The sequence below is a fragment of the Trachypithecus francoisi genome, unplaced genomic scaffold (genome assembly GCF_009764315.1).
Source record: "Trachypithecus francoisi isolate TF-2019V2 unplaced genomic scaffold, Tfra_2.0 Lachesis_group10, whole genome shotgun sequence".
Lineage (NCBI taxonomy): Eukaryota > Metazoa > Chordata > Mammalia > Primates > Cercopithecidae > Trachypithecus > Trachypithecus francoisi.
In genome coordinates, this window is record NW_022681455.1 from 44,327,885 (window position 1) to 44,342,850 (window position 14,966).

The window sequence follows — 14,966 nt, forward strand, 5'->3', positions numbered from 1 at the left end:
CGGGAAAGCAGAGCAGAAGGTAAGTGGTAATAACACTATCAGAGGGATGGGTTTTTAACTCATTATTTGTTCTTCTTTGTTGTTGTTGTTGTTGAGATAGGGTTTCACTCCCATCACCCAGGTGGAGTGCAATGCCACAATCTCAGCTCACTGCAACCTCCAACTCCTGAGCTCAAGTGGTTCTCCTGCCTCAGCCTTCTGAGTAGCTGGGACTACAGGTGCACCCCACGGCACCTGGCTAATTTTTGTATTTTTTGTAGAGATGGGGTTTCTCCATGTTGCTCAGGCTGGTCTCAAACTCCTTGCCTCAAGCAATCCACTCACCTCTGCCTCCCAAAGTGCTGGGATTACAGGCATGAGCCACCGTGCCCAGCCTCCTTCTTAATTTAAATCACTCATAAAAAGTTAACCAAGATCTGGGCCAGGTGCAGTGGCTCAAAAATATATATACAAAAAATTAGCAGGGCATGGTGGCACACCTGTGGTCCCAGCTACTTGGGAGGCTGAGGTGGGAGGATTGCTTGAGCCAGGGAGGCAGAGGTTGCAGTGAACCGAGATTGTGCCACTGTACTCCAGCTACGCCAGCCTAGGCAACAGAGCGAGACCGTCTCAAAAAAAAAGAGAAAGTTATCCAAGATCAGCAACAAAGTAGTCATGAAATGCCCTTACAACCAGTCACAGCAAGGCCCTGGAGAATCTTTCCTCTACTGAATGCAAGCAGCTGGGGCATCCCTCCCAGCTGAAACATGCTGAAAGAGGAGTGGTTAGGAGCCCAGGTCTCAGGGTGGGTGCTGCCACTTCCAAGTTGTAAAACCCTGGATCACAGATTAGTTCACCTCTCTGGGCCTCAGTTTTCCCATCCGCAAAGTGGGGATGATAATAGCATCTCCTCGCAAAATTGTTAGAAGGTTTTTTTTGTTTTTTTTTTTTTTCCGGCTTCAGGTTTATTTGTACAAATAGCAGAGAACACCAGCCCCATGCAGACGGCAGCCCAGGGGGTTCATACTAGTCCTTCCGTCCTCATGTTGGCAGACAGAGATCTTTACTCTGAAACCTTTGTAGGGGCCTGGGCAGCTTTGGGAGCCTGAGCTGGAACTGAAGCTGGAGCTGCAGCCTGGGCCTTAGTTTGGTCCTTGGCCTTTGACCGGCACAGCCTGAGCCCTTTGGTAATGCAGGCATGAACACGCTTCCCAAGCTTGGGGTGGGCAATGCAGGCAAGTCAGTCGAGCTTGCAGCTGATACCCTTTGGGATCTTGGGCTTTATGAGGACCTTGATAGCCTCAGCACGTGCCCTCATGGCCTTGGCATCGTTGGCCTGCATCTTCTTTAGGCTCTTCTTGTTGTGCTTCTCGGCAAGGTGCATGCTCCTCAGGAACTTGGGGTCCACCCCGTTAAGACATTTGTATCTTTGTGATCAGGGTTTCCTGATGCCATTTCTGTGCCACTTTGGGGACTGGTTGTGTGTGTTGTGGTTCTTGGACTTTGCCATGTCTGCACCTTAAGCCGTGGCTGCCGAAGCGCCTAGAACTAGAAGAGCTAGAAAGTTTAAGTGAACTAATCTATGTAAAGCATTCAGCATAGGGTCTGGCACATAGAAGGTGCACAACATGGGCTATTAGCATTACTACTGCGATCAGGACCAGCCCAACCAAATCATGCGCTCCTTTGGGGGAAGGAACTGCATCTTATTTGTCTATTTGAGCATTTGCCATGGGGCTTGGCACACAGTAGGTGCTCCATGTCTTAGATCAGGTTCCCCAGAAGCAGATCCTGAGATGAGGATTCATAGCTAAATGATTTGGGAGTGCTCCCAGGGAAACTGGAGAGGGACTTGGGAGAGCAAGACAAGAAAGTAAGAGGCCAAGAAGGGTGCAGATTCAGGCAAAATTCTGCAGAGGGTGACTTCAGCCTGATCTCGCAGGGGAACTTGGGAGTGTAAGTTATACCTCAGGGTTGTCCTCGCTCCAGGCAAGGGAGCTGGGACTTCACTCCCCTGCACCCCAGTCATTGGCTAAGGTCCACCATGAAGGGGATAGACTTCCAGGCACTTACCATTATGCTCCAGAAGCAGAGGGCAGTGCCGAGAGACCACCCAGAAGGGAAGGCACCCAGGGGCCAGGAGGGTCCATGAAAATGGAAAAGGGGTGGAGGGGACCTGCCACCTTCCATAAATGTCATCCCAGCCTCGGAAGGGTCACAGTTCCCCAGAAAGTCCAGGACAGTGGAGGCAGAGCGGACGGGGGGACTGCCAGGCCGTGGGAGCAGCTCTAACTTACACGTTGGTCAGAGCCGTGAGGGTCCACTGGGTGGCCAGCCTCCCTACCAGCTGACAGTGGCAGGCCTGGGACTGCCTGAGTTGGTCTTAAGGGCCCCTACTATGTGCCTGGCATAGATGCTGAGTTCTTCACATGATTTTCTCATTTAACCTTCACACCACCCCTGGACAGATGACTCTGAGGCATGGAGGCATGGCATGGAGAGGCCTACCTGCGGCCCCCCAAAGAGTGAAGGGCAAAGATGATTGATGTCATTAAGAAATGCAAATAAAAACCACAATGAGCTACCATTTCACACCCACTAGGGAGGTTATAATAAGAAATCTTTAATGAAACATAAGTGTTGGTGAGGATGTGAAGAAATGAGATCCCCACACATTGCTAGTGGGAACGTAACATGGTACAGCTGCCGCGGAAGTTCGGCAGTTCCACCATAAGCTAAACACAGAAGCACCACAGGACCCTGCAATTCCACTCTTAGTATAGACTAAATAAAATTAAATACACTTGTTCAGACAAAAGCTTGCACAAGAATGTTCACAGCAGCACTATTCACAACCCCAACGGTGGAAACAACTCCAATGTCCACCACTGATGAATGGATACACAAAATGTGCTACATCCATACAATGGAATATTATTCAGTCATAAAAAGAAATAAAATACCGATGCATGCTACAACATGGATGAACCTTGAAAACATGATGCTGAGTAAAAGAGGCCAGACACAAAAGGCCATATAGTGTACAATCCCATTTATCGGAAATGTACAGAATGGGGAGATATTTAGAGACAGAATGCAGATTGCTGGCTGCCAGGGGCTGGGAGGCAGGGACTTAGGAGCAGCGTGGAACTGGGGAGTGGTGGCAGTCAAGCAGCATTTTCTTTTTTTCCTTTTCTTTTTTTTTTTTTTCAAGATAGGGTCTCACTCTGTCACCCAGGCTGGAATGCAGTGGCATGATCTCCGCTCACCACAGCCTCAACCTCCTAGGCTCAACCAATCCTCCCACCTTAGCCTCCCAAGTAGCTAACTACATGGGCACACCATCACAACAACTCATTTTTGTATTTTTTTGTAGATACAGGGTCTCCCCATATTGCCCAGGCTGGTTTTGAACCCCTGGGCTCAAGCAATCCACCCACCTCAGCCTCCCAAAGTGCTGGGATTACAGGTGTAAGTCGCCGTGCCCAGCCTGCACAGCATTTTCAACGTACTAAATGCTGGTTCCACCACTGGCTGTGTGACCTTGGGCAAATCACTGAGTCTTTCTGGGCCTCAGTTTTCTCATCTGTAAAATGGAGATAAGCAGCAGCTCTTCGTTAACTCATGAAAAAGCCTTAAGCATATTGCAGGAACACAGTAAGGACCAGCAAGGGTTCGTTTCCTTCCTCCCTCTCCTTTCCCCACACATGCCCTTGACATTTATCCCAGCCAGATTTCACCTATACAGTCACTCTCCCGGGAGGCTGTGCACAGGGCAGTAGTACTTGTCGAGGTTCTCTGATGGGCCCTGCCCATAGGATGTTTACACTTTTTCTTTTTTTTGGAGGCAGAGTCTTATTCTGTCCCCCAGGCTGGAGTGCAGTGGCGTGGTCTCAGCTCACTGCAAACTCCACCTCCCAGGTTCAAGCGATTCTCCTGTCTCGGCCTCCTGAGTAGCTGGGATTACAGGTGTGACCCACCATGCCTGGCTAATTTTTGTATTTTTAGTAGAGACGGAGTTTTGCCATGTTGGTCAGGCTGGTCTCGAACTCCTGACCTCGGGTGATCTGCCTACCTCGGCCTCCCAAAAGTGCTGGGATTACAGGCATGAGCCACTGCGCCCAGCCGGATGTTTACACTTTCAAAGAGAAAACAAGTTAATCCACAGGAAGGCTAAGTGATAGAGGGGACTGAAGAATTTCTGGACTAATCCAGGAAATATTCTGGACTAATCCAGGAAATATTCAGGCCCTTTCCCTCCAGTCATACCACCAGGCCAGCAACCTGCTTCAACACTATCTCCCTTCATACACACACGCTCTCCAAACTCCTAACCCAACAATTCCCAGGAGCTGGTTTCTGACCTTGTTCCTCTCTGTCCACAGCTCAAAATGTCAGCATAAGAATGCTGATTGACCTTTCTAGGGAAGAACTATTCTTTTTTTTTCAATTTTTGGTATTAAAATACTCATTTTTTAGGCCAGGTGCGGTGGCTTACGCCTGTAATCCCAGCACTTTGGGAGGCCGAGGCAGGTGGATCACGAGGTCAAGAGATCAAGACTATCCTGGCCAACATGGTGAAACCCTGTCTCTACTAATACTACAAAAAATTAGCCGGATGTGGTGGCGGGCGCTTGTAGTCCCAGCTACTTGGGAGGCTGAGGCAGAAGAATGGCATGAACCCGGGGGGTGGAGCCTGCAGTGAGCCGAGATTGCGCCACTGCACTCCAGCCTGGGCGACAGAGCAAGACTCCGTCTCAAAATATAAAATAAAATAAAATACTCATTTTTTTAGGATACAATAGTAGGAAACTAATTTTTTACCTATCCTGTGTCCTTACTTGACAAAATAAGATGCCACCAACTTTTATGCCAGTTCCAAAAATGACTTTTTGACATTTTACTGATAAATCTTCAAATCTGAGAGCACAACACTGTGCCCCCTAATCCCAATCTCCTTCTCCCAGCAGGGAGTGTATCCTGCTTCATTTGCTCAGTGAGCACGAGGAGGGCATGGGCCCTCGGGTCCATCCCTGCCAGGCCGCTCCCTCCAGCCCTCTCTGTCATTCCCTCAGTAGCAGACAGGCAACAGCACTCCCTCTTCCCAGCATCACTGATGCCAGGCTAGGTACCACAGCCTCTGCATACCAACAGACTGGTTCCTACGTCTGGTGCCAGAGGAGGTAGGTAACATGGAGCCATCACACTCACCCAATTACCAGACCTCTGGTCAGCTTAAGAAGGGATGGAGGCCGGGCGCAGTGGCTCACACCTATAACCCTAGCACTTTGGGAGGCCAAGGCGGGCGGGATCACCTGAGATCAGGAGTTCAAGACCAGCCTGACCAACATGGTGAAACCCCGTCTCTACTAAAATTTAAAAAATTAGCCGGCCATGGTGGCGCATGCCTGTAATCCCAGCTACTCAGGAGGCTGAGGCAGGAGAATCGCTCGAACCCAGGAGGCAGAGGTTGTGGTGAGCCAAGATCATGTCACTGCACTCCAGCCTGGGCGACGAGAGCGAAACTCCATCTCAAAAAAAAAAAAAAAAAAAGAAAAGAAAGAAAGAAGGGATGGTCTCTGTTCAGAGAGCAATTTTCTTCTAAACTAAATGAAGCTTCATCAGACTGTATGGACCCCACTCCACCTGAACAAGTCACAGCGCAATCTCCCCATTGAGAGAGGCCTATAGGCATCACTGTGTCCTCCTGGCCTTCTCTAAGTCTCTTGGGTTTGACCAGACCATTCTAGGTATTGTCCTACCATGCAGGGTAATGCAAAGGGTATGGCCAAGGTCCCTAATGCTACAGCCAGTAATATACCCCAAACTCTCCACTCAAAATCCTATCTTGGGCTGGAAAGCAAAGTAAGTGGCAGAAACATGAGGCCACCCCTGGGCACTCCCGCTCTGGGAGCTATCAGGCTCAGCCTCACATGTAACCTGCAGCATGTGTTAGAAACCATCAGGAGATCACCAAGGACTGCTAGAAAAGGTCGGGAAGACAATCACAGGCAGGCAGGCAGCAAATACAGGCTAAGGCTCACTATGGACCAGGCACACTGCTCAGGGTCAAGAAAGCAAAAATGAGGAGGACATGATGCCCTGCCCTAACGGGGCTCCCTTATGAGCAGGTGTGGCTTGGGGGAAGAGGAGAGGCCAGGACTAACATGTATCAAGTCTGTTCATCTGAATTCCCAGAGAAAAGAGCCCCATACTCACAGAGCTGACAGCTAAGCCAGAAAGTAGGGAAATTTCAGGTTGGGATAAGCCCTAGAAGAAAATAAACAGAAAGTAAGATGAAGCAGAAGCAGGGGATCTAGAGAAGGTGGTCGCAGAGGGCCTCTCTGAGGAGGTGATATTGGAAATGAGGTGGAGGATGGAATGAGAAGGAAATATTCCAGGTAGAGAAGGGCAGGTGCAAAGGCCAGGAGGCAAGAAAGGACTGAGAATGTTCAAGGAGGGGTGGGGATGTTGATGTGGGTAAGACGTGGAGAGCAACAGGAGACAGGAGGGAGGCAGGGCAGGCAAGGCTTTGCAGGCCTGGTGAGGAATCCGGGTTAAATAAGAGCTTTATCTCCATTTACTAGATGAGAAAACCGAAGTTCAGAGGTTAACTTGCCCAGGGTCGCACAGCTGGTGAGTAGCCAAGCTGAGATTCCATCATACAGTCTGGTGACAAAGTCCACATGTTTTCTTTCCTCTACTCACTGAACAGGAACTTGCTGGCTGTGACAAAATGTGGTAACTGTTAAGTGATTAATGACAAATGGTTTATGACAGGAGCCTGGGGTGGGATGGTGCAGTTTGCCGGGGAAGTCTTCATGGAGGAACTAACTGGTCCCTAAGAATGAGGAGGATTTTGCCAGGTGGAAAAGTGGAGAGGAAGAACGCTCAAAGCAAGGAGAATAACTTGAGCAAGGTCAGGGATGTGGAACATGAGGCCTGGTGGGAGCTGAGAGGCAATGGAGTTGCTGAGAGTAGAACTGGCGGGAGACAAGCATGGAAGGCAGGGTGGGCCACACCAGGAGGGACCCTGAATGCCTACCAAGGATGTCTACATTGAATTTCTGGGCAACGAGGAGCCAAGGCAGTTTCTTCAACAGGCTGAGCTGTACTGTGCTTTAGAAAGATGACTGTGAGGCAGGAGCCTCGAGAGGCTGGTGTGTGGGGAGGGGCAGCTAAAATAAATGGCCAGAGGCTGCCAAGAGAGGTGGGGCAGAACAGGGCCCATCAAGCCCCAGAGGTAACCAAGACTGGTCCCCACTGGACAGGGGCTCATGTATCCTAATTACACACAACCTCCATGACCTGGCTGGGGGGTATTTGGGAACAGATTAAGCAGAAGATAAAAAAGCATTTTTGGTTTGGTGGTGGTGGTGGTTTTTTTTGTTTTGAGACAGAGTTTCACTCTTGTTGCCCTGGCTGGAGCGCAATGGCACGATCTCGGCTCATTGTAACCTCTGCCTCGCAGGTCCAAACAATTCTCCTGCCTCAGCCTCCCGAGTAGCTGAGACTACAGGCGTGTGCCACCACAGTCAGCTAATTTTTGGATTTTTAGTAGAGACAGGTTTTTACTATGTTGGCCAGGCTGGTCTCGAACTCCTGACCTAGGTGACCCACCCTCCTTCACCTCCCAAAGTGCTGGGATTACAGGCATGAGCTACCACACCTGGCCAAGAAAGCATTTTTACAGACCCCAAGAATGGGGTGGCTCATGCCTGTAAAATCCCAGTACTTTGGGAGGCCGAGGTTGGTGTATCACCTGAGGTCAGGAGTTCGAGACCAGCCTAACCAACATGTTGAAACCCCATCTCTACTAAAAATATAAAAACTTAGCTGGGCGTGGTGTCAGGAGCCTGTAATCCCAGCTACTCAGGAGGCTGAGGCAGGATAATCACTTGAATCTGGGAGGCAGAGGTTGCTGTGAGCCGAGATGGTGCCATTGCACTCCAACCTGGGTGACAAGAGCAAAACTCCGCCTCAAAAAAAGAAAGAAAGAATGCAGTGTCCCCAGCCCCAGGCCCCACCCTGCTTCACCTCACCTCCCTCCCCAAAGTTTGGCCTGGGTCACTGGCTGGAGTCCATTCCTAGCCTACAGCCGCAGGCCCTGCTGCAGTGACCCCCATCAGCCCAGGGCATTCTGTTCATGCCCCATGACTCCCATGAAGGACGACAGCAGGGTGCTGGCTTTACAGGAGTTGGGTGAACCTCAGATACTGAGAGTGGACAACACTTACACAGCCCAGACCCGGAAAGGGGACCTGTTTTCAGTGCTTTATTTTGACTCACTTGATTCCTACAAGGTAGGTACTATCATATTCCAAGGAGGGGAAACTGATGCATGGGGGACTTGCCCAAGGGATGTGAACTCTGGCAGTCTGGTGCCAGGGTCTGTCCTCTGTGCTCCGCCTCAAGGTAGTCATTGCTCTCTCTACACTCTGAGTGTCTCTACCCGCTCTCCTCTCTCCTCTTTGCTTTCACAATGATCCTGCCAGATGTTCCATTTCCTGCCAGGAGGGAGGGCTACATGTGAAAATTTGGCATCAGAGCCTCAGCTGCTCCCTCCTCTGGAACCACCTGCCTGCCTGCCACAGCAGGCGGTGAAGAGCCAGCCCTGACATCAGACAGCCCCTGGAGGCAGGCAGGCCTGTCTGAACCCTCCTCCCCGCTGCAACAGAGATGGCTACCAGCCCAATGGCCAGGCCTAACAGCAGGCTGTGCCTAGCCCCCACTTGACAGGCAGCGCTCACCCCTCACCTCTGCTCCAGGGGCCCAGCTGAGGCAGCACCTGCCCAGGATGTCATGGTGCCACAGTTGCACCAGCTCCAGGACCAGGGCAGCTGAAAGCCCCTTTGCCCACTAGATGGCGCAATGTGCACAGAAATGTGGGTTGACCACTTGGCCTCCCCTTCCACCTGCAGAGGAACTGGATTTCACCATACTCTGCATTTATCTCATTTTTATTCTCATTCCTCATCCTAACCCATAGCCAACCATTTGTATGTGTCCTTGCAAAACAAGTGTATGTATTTTTTAGTTTCACAATTAGTACATTTTATACACACACACACACACACAATTATATATATATTTCTTAATTGTTTTCACTCAGCACTGTATTTTTAAACCTCATCCATGTTGCTGGGTGAACATTTAGCTTCTGGTGGGCACCTTCCACATTTATTTACCCACTCAAGTTCCCTCCAACACCCCAGCAACCCTGTCTAACGACCATCCTTAGACAGCAACCGTTACGGCTCGGCCTGAAAACCTAAGAAGTGGAACTGCCAGGTTACCGGGCATGCGGCGACTTCATTTGGCACAGTACTGCCAGCCAGCTCTCAACCCACCCAGTTCTTGGAGGGTTCCTAGGGAAAAGATGCCCCAGCCTCCTAGGACTACTCAGCCTAGCACCCCTTCCTGTGGGGAGAGGCCCCAATCCTCTCTGCTTGGGCGCAGGGGAGATGGAGAGCCACTGGCCTCTGTCAAGAGCATCTTGCAAAGGTAAAACCTTAAGGTCCTACATCTCCCCTGGGACTTTTTTTTTTCTTTAAGTAAAGGGCAATGGCTGGCCAGTTAAATCCCCCACATCCCTCTCTTCAGGAGTCTTTCTGATTACAAAGCCCATTCTTTTTCTCCCTTCTCCCCCTACAGAAGTATCCCAGTTTCCTGCATTTTCCCATTTCTCTTCCTCAACCCATGTCTTCCATGTGAACACTCTACACTTACTAGCTATGTGTCTGTGGGCAAGTTACTTGAACTCGCCGTCTTTGTCTATAATATGGAAATAAGTAATATCATTACTAATAATAGGCACACAGGCATAATCCCTCCCTGGCCTCTGCACACAGCCTTCTCTCTAACTCAATGCTGCCCCGCTTTCCACATATATTTAAATAGCTCAAGCTCCTCCTCCCCCAGGAAGTCATCCCTGATTGAACCAGATACAGTCCCAACGTCCTTAATCCAACTGTCACCTAGTAAGAGCTCAAGTGGTTATTTTTGGCTGAAATTTGAAATAACAATAATGGCTATGATGCACTGAGTGCCTACTATGTGCCAAGAATTCTATGGCCTACTCCATATCCACACAAGAGCCCTGGAAGGCAGACATTGTCATACCCACTTCTCAAATGAGGAGACCGAGACTCAGAGTAAGGTGACTTGCCCTAAGTCATTGGCAGGTAATTGTCAAGGTCAGGACTGGAGTACAGGCTTGATATAAAAGCTCTACCCCACACCACCTCCTTCAGAATCCCTTCCTCTTGCCCTCATTCCCCCATACACATTGTGTGTGCATTGCATTTTAAAATTATTTGTGGTTTTAAGTACACAAGTAATAGAGGGATATAGTCTCTTTATTTAAAAAAAATTAAAAGCACATACAGCTGTGTCACCTTTGACCAGGAACCTTCTATCCTCCCTCCTCCCCAAATGAACTCCCACTATTACCACTGTCTTGGGTATCAATCATTCTAGCGTTTTTTTTTTTTTTTTTTTTGAGACAGGGTATCCTGCTCTGGTGCCCAGGCTGAAGTGCAGAGAATGCAGTGGTGTGACATCACAGCTCACCACAGCCTCTGCCTCCCAGGTTCAGGTGATCTTCATGCTCAGCCTCCCAAGTGGCTGGGATTACAGGTGCACGCCACCAGGCCCAGCTAATTTTTGTATTTTTAGTAGAGATGGGGTTTCACCATGTTGGCCAGGCTGGTCTCGAACTCCTGGTCTCAAGTGATCCACCCACCCCGGCCTCCCAAAGTGCTGGGATTATAGGTGTGAGCCACTGTACCCAGCCCCCAAAATTTTTCTGTATTTGTAGGAAATAATGTTGTTGAGTGATTTTACATAAATAAAATCACTTGCATGCACACACTACTTCAATCAGAACTGCTCCTGCAGAGTCTCTCCAGCCCCAGGGCCTGTCCTGCAGCCTCCTAGTGGCACTGCTGTGGTGTGACCTGGAGAGCTGGGCACAGTGGTTCACGCTTGTAATCTCAGCACTTTGGGTGAATGAGGCAGGTGAATCACTTGAGACCAGGAGTTCAGGACCAGCCTGGCCAACATGTTGAAAACTCATCTCTACTAAAAATACAAGAATTATCTGGGCATGGTGGCCTGTGATCCCAGCTATGCAGGAGGTGGAGACACCTTGAACCTGGGGTGTGGAAGCAGAAGTGAGCCGAGATTGCACCACTGCACTCCAGCCTGGGTGACAGAGTAAGATTCTGTCAAAAACAAAAAACAAAAAAAAAACAAAAACAGAATAAAGTGTGTGTATCACTCTTCAACAGGCTATTTCCCATTCCACAATGTCTTGGAGAGCTACATCTATACCTACACCATCCTTTCTTGGAACAGTTGTGTGCTACTCCATGGCACACATGGACTTGCTTATTTACCCAGGTCCCTACTGATGGCTATTCAGATTGTTTCCAATTCTCACTATTAAAAACAGGCTGAAACGAGTATGTACAGACCTCTCTGGGCACTGTGGTATGTGTTCTGTGCAGGGCAAGGACAGTCATCTCTTCTCATCTGTCACACTGTTAGCAAACACCCCTCACGGGGGTTCTCAACTTGGGAGTCACTGGAGGTTTCAGGGGGACCTCAAATCCCTGAAATTACACCCAAAGTAACCTATGTGTGCCTCTGCATCTATGCACTATCTGGGGAGAGGGTCCACAACCCTTAGCAAGTTTCAGGTTTTTGAAGGGCCCATAAAAGCTAAGAAGTACTGGCCTGTATTAACTTTCATACCTTTATGTTCTGGGTAATACAATGTTATCTGCTCAAAAGGACAAGCCGGGCAACATAAAGCCTCTTCTCCCCCTTGTTCTGCCAACAAGTATTCCACCTAGTGTGGAAAGAAAGGACCTCTGGAGTCAGACTCAGGCCCAAATCCCGGCTCCATCCATTACTGTGCAATTTGGGGCAATGAATTAACAACCGAGTCTCAGTTTCCACATTACAAACTGAGGTAAGTAAAACCTGCTTCATAGAGTTGTAAGGAGTAAACAAAATCCCTTGCACCAAGCATCTAGCATGCACAGTAGGTACTGCTATGTACCTGTGTCCTTGGTTTCCTTTAGTTCTGGCCAAGAGCTTTAGGCAACTGGGACCTTCTCAAGGGCAGGGACAAAGGCTCACCCAGTGTCTGCAATCCCCTTGAGCTCTGAGCCTAAATCTGTCACGGACAAATTAGGAGTGAATACACTGAGAGTCGAGTCCTTGTCCAGGCTCTCCCGGTCACACCACAGCAGTGCCACTAGGAGGCTGCAGGACAGGCCCTGGGGCTGGAGAGACTCTGCAGGAGGAGTTCTGACTGAAATAGTGTGTGCATGCAAGTGTGCATGTGTTGTGTGCTCATATATGTAAGTGTGTGAATAAGTATGCACGTTTGAGTGTGAGCCTGCGTCTGTGAGTGTGTATGTGTTGGCGTGTGTGTGTACACTTGGGAGAGGCAGAAACCAAAGGGGAGGTAAGGTTTCCAGAGAGGCAGCAGCAGCCCCAGCTTCTTCCCTTGAGTGTCCAGGCTGCTGGAACAAATATTCCATTACCTACTGTGCGTTAAGCACCGCTCCTGTCCTTGAACTCAAGGAAGACATAACAAGACAGGTGCCAGCATTGTTCTAGGTACTGGAGATACAAAAAGACACATTCCTTGCCCTCCACCGAGGTCAGACATGACCCATCCCTGGAGTTGGTGGTACTTCAGTGAGTAGAGCCCTGTATGGGGCACCCATGAAGAGCTGTGCTCAGGACCAGAAATCGTGGAGAAAGGCATAGTGACCCTGTCCTGGGCAGCAAACCCTTTGAGAGGGGCCACATCCCCTACCCTGCCCTGCAGACTCAGACCCAAAATATCTGCAGCCACCTTTTCTCCTCCCTCACTTGGCCACCAAATAATGCTGGACAGAACTCTTCTCTGTTGGGGAAGATCATGGGGCGTAGCACCCTCAGTACGCTGATAACCCTTTCTCCATCCTCACCTTCCCTCTGGCAGCTGGCCCCACCTTTCCGCTCCCACCCTTCCCTCATTCCCAGCAGATAACACCCCTCTTCTAACTAACATACAAGCTTACCTCTCTGAGCACCCAGTCCCCCCAGCAGGCTCAGGGAATGAGGGTGCCGTTTCGCTTGCTCACGTTCTCCTGTTTCCTCCTCTGCTGGGGTCTCCTTCCATCAGTCACCACTGCCCCCCACCCCAACTTCCACTCATGAACCACCACCAACTATGGTGCAGTAGCACTGCAGCCAGGTTAGGCAGCCCAGCGCCACCATTTCCCAGGCCTGGGACCTCAGACAAGTTATCCCACCTCTCTGAGCTTTGGTTCCCATGCCTGTAGCACAGGGCGAAACCCAGTGATGCTGACAGAACCTACCTCACGAGGCCACTGGGAAGATAAGATTACACTGGGCACATAAAATGCTTAGGACTGGGCTAGGGAGTGTTTAGTGAATGTGATCACTGCTGCTGTAAGCCTCTGACAGCACCCACGGTATCTCAAGGGTACAAAGCCTCTAGTAGATGGTCAGAAATAGAGTCCAGGGATGGCATCAAATAGTTGTTTACTTTCCCCATCAAATCATCCTTTGTCCAAGTCAGAAAAGCCCCAGACTCGGTCTCCCCAGGGGTCTCCATGCAGAGCCTAGGCTCTCCATCAGGCAGCCTGGTCCCAATTCCCTGGGTCTGGGCATCCCCGTTCAACTTCAGGGTAAAATGCAGACCATACTAGTGGGCCTTTTCTTGCTGATGATACGGGTCTCTTAGTAACTTACTATGCCAACGTCTTCTTACCAAAGACCTCCTCGAAACAAGGGGAGAACCACCTGTCTATAAGAAGAATTGCTCAGGTGTCTCCCATCCTAAAATCCTTATGTTGACCTCCAGCTACAGGCCATCTCTCTCCTTCCCTTCTCAGTCAAGCTTCTTGCAGAAGTCACCTGCACTTCCCCCTTCTCACCTCACCACAGGCTGCCTGACCCCACCACTCCACCAGTGACGGCCTGTGGCCACTCCACCTTTCCCTCCAAAGGCCTCACTTCATCTGCTGAGGCTGACCACTTCCTCTTGGAACATCACCTCCCTGGCTTCCAGGACTTCACTTCCCCAGTCCTCCTCCCATCTCCTTGACTGTCTTCTTGACTCCCTACCCAGCTTCATCCTGCCCACTGGCCTCCTAAACACTGGCTTCTCCAGCGCTCCACCCTGGCTTACCGTGCCTCTCTCCCCAGCCCCTTGTTGGGTGACCTCATGATTAGAAGCACTGTGCATTTCTGAAGCCTCTAAAGTCTCTCTCCCTCTGTTCTCACCCCTGACCTTGTTTGGTGCATCCCACTGTCAACAAAACACTTGCAACTAAACAAGCAGAAAAGAATTCCCTCCCTTCTCCTCTCTCCCCTCCTAAGAACTCCATAAAGAGCCCCATCCACTCCACCAAGTCAGAGCCCTGGAAGGTACCCTCACCTCCATCCACCTCCAAACTTTCACCAGATCCTGCCTATTCCACCTCAGGGGAAGTTGACCAATTAAGCAGCCCAATAGGCTTAAGACCGCAGGTGGAGGGAGGCATGCATGTGCTTTATTTCTTGGACATGGCTCAGAGGAGGGGCAGCTCCTGAGCACAAGGGCAGGGCGAGGGGCAGCACAGGCCAGCAGGAGAGAAAGCCTTGTAGCCCAGATCACACACAGTCTCACCAGATCCCCAGCTGTGCCATGGCTGCTGCAGGCATCTCCCTTCCCTACCTCAGCCCAGGCCTCCACTGGTCAGCAGCTGAGCTGGCCCAGCTCCCCTCCACAGGGACAGCCTGCAGCTTGCCCTGTGCTCACCCCCAACCCCCCACCCCATTCTCCTTCACTATGAAGCTCCTCTGAATACAAAGCCCACCTCTCAATAACCTATCCCAAGATAATTTGGTTGTGCTAACTTGAATTTCTGAACTCCCTGCCCTGTTTCCCAGCATGGTCCTTTCTCCATGCCAAGCTA

At 50.2% G+C, this 14,966-nt stretch overlaps 1 pseudogene; it reads right to left on the reverse strand.

The window, feature by feature from the left end:
- Nucleotides 1-1,014: 1,014 nt before the first annotated feature.
- On the reverse strand, nucleotides 1,015-2,039 carry LOC117087282 (annotated as a pseudogene).
- Nucleotides 2,040-14,966: the final 12,927 nt, after the last annotated feature.